This window comes from Polyodon spathula, chromosome 18 (assembly GCF_017654505.1).
Source record: "Polyodon spathula isolate WHYD16114869_AA chromosome 18, ASM1765450v1, whole genome shotgun sequence".
Lineage (NCBI taxonomy): Eukaryota > Metazoa > Chordata > Actinopteri > Acipenseriformes > Polyodontidae > Polyodon > Polyodon spathula.
This window is the reverse complement of record NC_054551.1, coordinates 1,188,719-1,195,025: the sequence shown is the minus strand read 5'-3', so window position 1 is coordinate 1,195,025 and position 6,307 is coordinate 1,188,719.

Below are 6,307 nucleotides of genomic sequence, written 5' to 3'. Positions count from 1 at the left end.
ATTACTGTTTTTATTTTATTAGTTTTACATTTTAAGTGATCGTTTTGCATTTCCTCCTTTTTAAATCATTTTTTTTCTCTCCAAACACGGCTGTTTGTTTTGAATCTGTATTGGCTTAATGCACCAGCTGTGAACTGATGGCGTGTGGAAAATGAGATCCGTTTTCCTTGGTTAACGCGAATGGTCAGGTTGAAAGCTTTGACATGGTGCTGAAAACAGCACATCGGAACCCCGATAGAGGCACGGCGGTGTTCCCCTCCCCAATCGCGCACACAGAACCAACCAAATTCCAGCGCTCACTGTTTGTTTAACTATAAATTCAGGACCAACACTTTTTTCGAGTGCGTTTGTAGTGGCGATTGGCAGCGAGCTGACTGCATCGTTTTGTCCATGCATCAATTGCAAAACATCAACATGCCATAATTAGTACAAACTACACATTGCAGGCATGTATGTTGTGAGTGCATGTCCTTGATAAGCACGCATGTCTGGCACATGCATAAATACACTACATAAACGGAACCCTTTTTGCACCAGAGTCTAGGCTAACCCAAAAATATCGAAACCCTGCATGATTTCAAATAAGAGCCATCAAGGTGCAAACAGATGAGCTCTTGACACTGGCTCAGTTGAAGGATGTCACTGCTTATAAAGTGTTCCAGGCATTGCTGCACTACACTGTGGGGTGATGTCCGCCCAAAGATGCAAGCCACTGTGGCAGTAAGCATGGGGCACACTGCAATATTTAGTCATGCTTATGGCAGCACTCCTGTGACAAGAGAGCGGTAAGATCAGGAACTCAAGTGAAACAGAATATTTATTACACAGGGAGAGAGATAGTCTGAAAACTTTGGATACAGACCCCCATAGTTACCCACAATGCAGTGGGTTACCCTGCAGGCCTCCTTGCAGCTCTGTGACAGCTGGGATATGGGTCAGAACCGACCCTGAAGATAATCCCATCCTCACAGTGTGCAGCCCAGGATTGCTGCAGACAGTCAGTCAGTAAGCCAACTCTTGTTGCCAGGGCAGCATGCTCTGTGTGTCGGAGGCATTTGTTTCAGGGCTGACTGAAAAACAACAACAATAAATACCAACTTTCACAAATGACAAACAAAAAAAAAAAAAAAGCAGCTGGGCGTTTTGCATGGTCCTGCATTTACATACAGTTAACGAACTTTCCAAATAGTTCAGAAGCTTGTCACATTAACTCCAGGTATTAAGCTATAAAATGTTTTGCCTATTGCATTGAAGACCTCTAAGTCTAGTTTATTGATGCATGGCTAAAGCAAAGTGTCTGGTGACAGGATTTTGCCTGCTTGAATCAAGAGTGAAGTAATTAAAGATATTGTGACAACAGCAGGGTTTTTTTTCTTTTGTATGGGGTGGGTATTTCTTTGGATGCCAGTTGCGTGTGTGGCTGGGATCACCAGTAGTGTGAACAGTTGCTGTGGTAAAAGCGTAGCAATGCCTAGTACCAAATGGTGGTAAAGCTAAGGAACATACCATATTGTGAACATGGGGGGGGGGTTTCACACCAGGAAAGCCACTGGAGCTGTGAATTAGCCACAGTATCCTTGAACAAGCCTCAGGTACAGTAACTATTTAACTGCCTCAGCTGCTGTGTGTCGTTGTCGTCCCCCGCCCCCCCTCTCTTTCTTCCACTCTCTCACTCATTGTGTCTTCCATGACTTCAGCAGCTGTCCCTGGGCTGTCATGTGCTGGTCTTTCCCTGTGACAGTCTAAGGGTGGGCCTCTGTTAATGAATGGGGCCCCCTCTCGGGGAAACAATGGTGCTGTTTACATGACAAGGCTATGCATGGCTTAACATGATGTCATACTGTGTTTAAAATTTAAAAAATAGATTTATTTTTATTTCTTTATTTTAAGTAGAGTTAAAAATGAACCCAGTCTATGAACAGAATTGATCTCACTTACATTTTACAAATATAGATTCCTAACGCATTTGCTCAACTGTTTCCTGAAACGGACATGTCACCTGTTTTTTGCACCAGCATTTTATCCTGAAATGAATAATAATATTTTAATGCTCAGTGTTTCAAAGACTAGAAATTGAATCTCACAGAGTTATGTGCACCAGTGTTCACTGTTTAAACGTTCCAGAACATTAACTGGAACACATCGTAGGCAGGCAGGAATGACTTGCCTCAGCCAGCAGTGGGCAGTCAAGCTGTGTGAATGAACTGTGGCCCGTCTGTAACCTTGTTCAACGGCTGAAGGGAAGGGAACAAGAAGGCTTTTGTGCACAATATATATATAAATCAGAGAGAGATAATTGAAAAACAACACAGCTCTCTATCCAAAGGGAATCAGGATCCCACATCTCATCAGTCGTTAGATATACTTCATTAAGAAGAAAAGTAATTGATCGACTGAAAACTCCCAATTTTAATAATTAGCTGCAATGGTTCGTCTTCCGCCTTCTTCAGATAGCATGGTGGAAAGCGCCGGGCAGACTGACACTGTTTTAATGTTGCACAACAGCTTGCACATGGATGTTCTAAGAACACTGCGACACAGACAGTTCTGAGGTGGAGTTCCAGTCCTAAGAGGATGCATTGTCTTCCAGGTTCAGTCCATGGGGAAATGAAGTGTTAAGTCTGTGAATCCAGCTGTTTTCCTTTTTGTCTGACATGTTAGGATTGTACAGTTTTCCGATTGGAAGGATCTTCACATCAGCGAGGTTGTGGGTTTGAGAGTTGAAGTGTTTTTGGACAGGTTGAGTCAAAATTTTAGAACTTCCAGTTTAGCTGTTGTTTTAAGTATTCTTCCTTATATGACTATTTTATTTACTTTTCTGTGCTTTAATTGGCTGGCTCTTTTTCTCATGGATGAAACTGGACAAGTTCCATTTCAATAAAACAACAGCAGGGGGCAGTAGAGTTTGGAGATAAGCAGGCCTTTACTGAATGCAATATGTGAGGTGTGGCTATTGGAGCAGTTTATTGAACAGCAAATGAAAACGCAGTGCCATCTAGAAGAGCGTTTTATTTGATGCATCGAAATGAGGTTAAAGATAGAAAGTTTTCTTTGGACGGATCCAACTCAGTCAGACTTGTTTTTATCACAGAATGAATGGATTCAGTCTTCAAGATCTATCATGTTATTCTAAGAGGTCTGCAATAGATCGTTTTCTGCCTTTGTCCGTTTTATTTTCAGACAAAAGTCTTTGCTGTGGATAGTTCAGGTTTGTGTTCTTTCAAGATTTTCATCCTGACTCCTGTGAAATTTCCTTCTACCGGAATATCCCTAGTTAGCAGCGAATGAAGAGTGCAAAGGTACATTTACTGAAAGGAATGACACAATTGTATTAACAGGATAAATAAAAGCAGGAAAGAACTCGGCGCTACGGTTTAACTGCTCCCTCCTTCCCTTGTAACTCTTTTTTTTTATTACTGGTGGTGAAGTGGTTTAGGGAATCCACCAAGGCTTGTAAGTGCAGAACCCCCCTGGTTTCTCCTCTGTGAAACGTGCATTGACTGCACACCTGCTGAAGCCCTGCCGGGATTCTATCAGAGTCCCTGTCGGCTGCAGAATGTATTTCCTTGATTTACATTCTGCAACCGCTTATCAGTCTGAAGCTACAGCCCAGTCCTGCCAATCACAGAGGAAGCAGTAAGTCAGCGATCACAAAGAGCTGACTGCAGGGTGAATTTACAGCACGCCCTGTGAACCTCTGCGGCTGACAGACAGCGATGAGCTGGTAAAGGCATTTCCTCTGCTTTGATCAAACAAGACTTGACTGGTCCTGATAGGTTGCTCTTAGACACCTAACACTGTGGACACGATTCACAATGCACAGAACGACACGGAAACGGTGATCTGCACAGGACAGAAGTCAAGCGCTGGGTGGCTTGTTTGGAACAAGGTATGGCTCAGTCTCTCCCCCTCCTGGTGAGTGAGGGAAATACACTCATACTAGACACCACACGCTCGTGTGAGCCCGCGTGATTAATTGCCCCGCTGGTTCCCTCTCCTAAATGAGAAGCAGGGACGTACCAGCCATCACAAGCAGGGGTCTGCAGGACCCCATCACAGCACTGTCTAATGCAGGGGTCTGCAGGACCCCATCACAGCACTGTCTAATGCAGGGGTCTGCAGGACCCCATCACAGCACTGTCTAATGCAGGGGTCTGCAGGACCCCATCACAGCACTGTCTAATGCAGGGGTCTGCAGGACCCCATCACAACACTGTCTAATGCAGGGGTCTGCAGGATCCCATCACAGCACTGTCTAATGCAGGGGTCTGCAGGACCCCATCACAGCACTGTCTAATGCAGGGGTCTGCAGGATCCCATCACAGCACTGTCTAATGCAGGGGTCTGCAGGATCCCATCACAGCACTGTCTAATGCAGGGGTCTGCAGGATCCCATCACAGCACTGTCTAATGCAGGGGTCTACAGGATCCCATCACAGCACTGTCTAATGCAGGGGTCTACAGGACCCCATCACAGCACTGTCTAATGCAGGGGTTTCCAACCCTAGTCCTGGAGATCCCCAATCCTGCAGATTTTCTAGGTGTCTTTACATCATCAGTGGCTACAGATCTGGAACATCATTTAATCTTGACTAATTAAGCCAGTAATTGGTTCAATTAAGTAACTGAGAGCTGGGTTAAAATGCAAACCACGAAACACTGCAGCTCTCCAGGGTGGGGACTGCTGGGAAACAGACAGCATTTCATTTACCCTTCTGCTGTAGATTGCACAGCTCATTAAACTGGGAGGAAGAACCACAGAACAGATTCTTCTTCTTCTTCTTCTTCTTCTTCTTCTTCTTCTTCTTCTTCTTCTTCTTCTTCTTCTTCTTCTTCTTCTTCTCCCGACCCCCTGGTATCCAATCTTGAGGTCACTTACAGTATTACATTCTGTCCTGGTACATGGTATGTGGATACTGATGGTTTTAACTTTCTGATGTCAGTTTAAAGGAAATGCCTGCAGCCCTCAGTCAGACTTAATTTCTGATGCAATACATTGCTCGTCTTTGACAAGTCGCTGAAGGTTCAACCCGGGCATGTATGCAGCCCCTCTATGCATGAATGGAATGCATCTCTTGCTGTCTTCCATGCTTCCTTTCAGGGGAGAGAAGACAACCTTCTTTGCAGTTCCAGATCCATAGAGGGAGGAGGGAGAGGGAGGGGCTGTTCCTCAAGCGAGCGCTCAGGACTCTTCATTACATCACATTCCATCAACTGCTTCATTCATCTCAATCAAACTTGTTTACCAGAGACGGCACACTGGAAACAGGCGCAGGATCAGCCTCTGAACAGGCTTTAACCCCCAAAACAATATTGTTTTGCATGCCTGAACATTGGGGGTTTTCAGAGCGGCAAAAAAAAAGAAAAGTAAATTCTCCACCTTGTCTGAGAGTGGAACAGTGTGTGTTATCTCTACTGTAATTGTTAAATTGTTTTTTTTCCCAGCTAAAAGCTAAGTGGATCAGTCATGGGCATTGCAAGAATCGTTAATCGACGGCTTCTTTGTGGATCGGTCCTGGGCATTGCAGGAATCGTTGATTGACAGCTGCTCTGTGGATCGGTCCTGGTCATTGCAGGAATCGTTGATTGACAGCTGCTTGATGTGGATCGGTCCTGGGCATTGCAGGAATCGTTGATTGACAGCTGCTTGATGTGGATCGGTCCTGGTCATTGCAGGAATCGTTGATTGACAGCTGCTTGATGTGGATCGGTCCTGGTCATTGCAGGAATCGTTGATTGACAGCTGCTTGATGTGGATCGGTCCTGGGCATTGCAGGAATCGTTGATCGACGGCTGCTTGATGTGGATCGGTCCTGGGCATTGCAGGAATCGTTGATTGACGGCTGCTTGATGTGGATCGGTCCTGGGCATTGCAGGAATCGTTGATTGACGGCTGCTTGATGTGGATCGGTCCTGGGCATTGCAGGAATCGTTGATCGACGGCTGCTTGATGTGGATCGGTCCTGGGCATTGCAGGAATCGTTGATTGACAGCTGCTTGATGTGGATCGGTCCTGGGCGTTGCAGGAATCGTTGATTGACGGCTGCTTGATGTGGATCGGTCCTGGGCATTGCAGGAATCGTTGATCGACGGCTGCTTGATGTGGATCGGTCCTGGGCATTGCAGGAATCGTTGATCGACGGCTGCTTGATGTGGATCGGTCCTGGGCATTGCAGGAATCGTTGATCGACGGCTGCTTGATGTGGATCGGTCCTGGGCATTGCAGGAATCGTTGATCGACGGCTGCTTGATGTGGATCGGTCCTGGGCATTGCAGGAATCGTTGATCGACGGCTGCTTGATGTGGA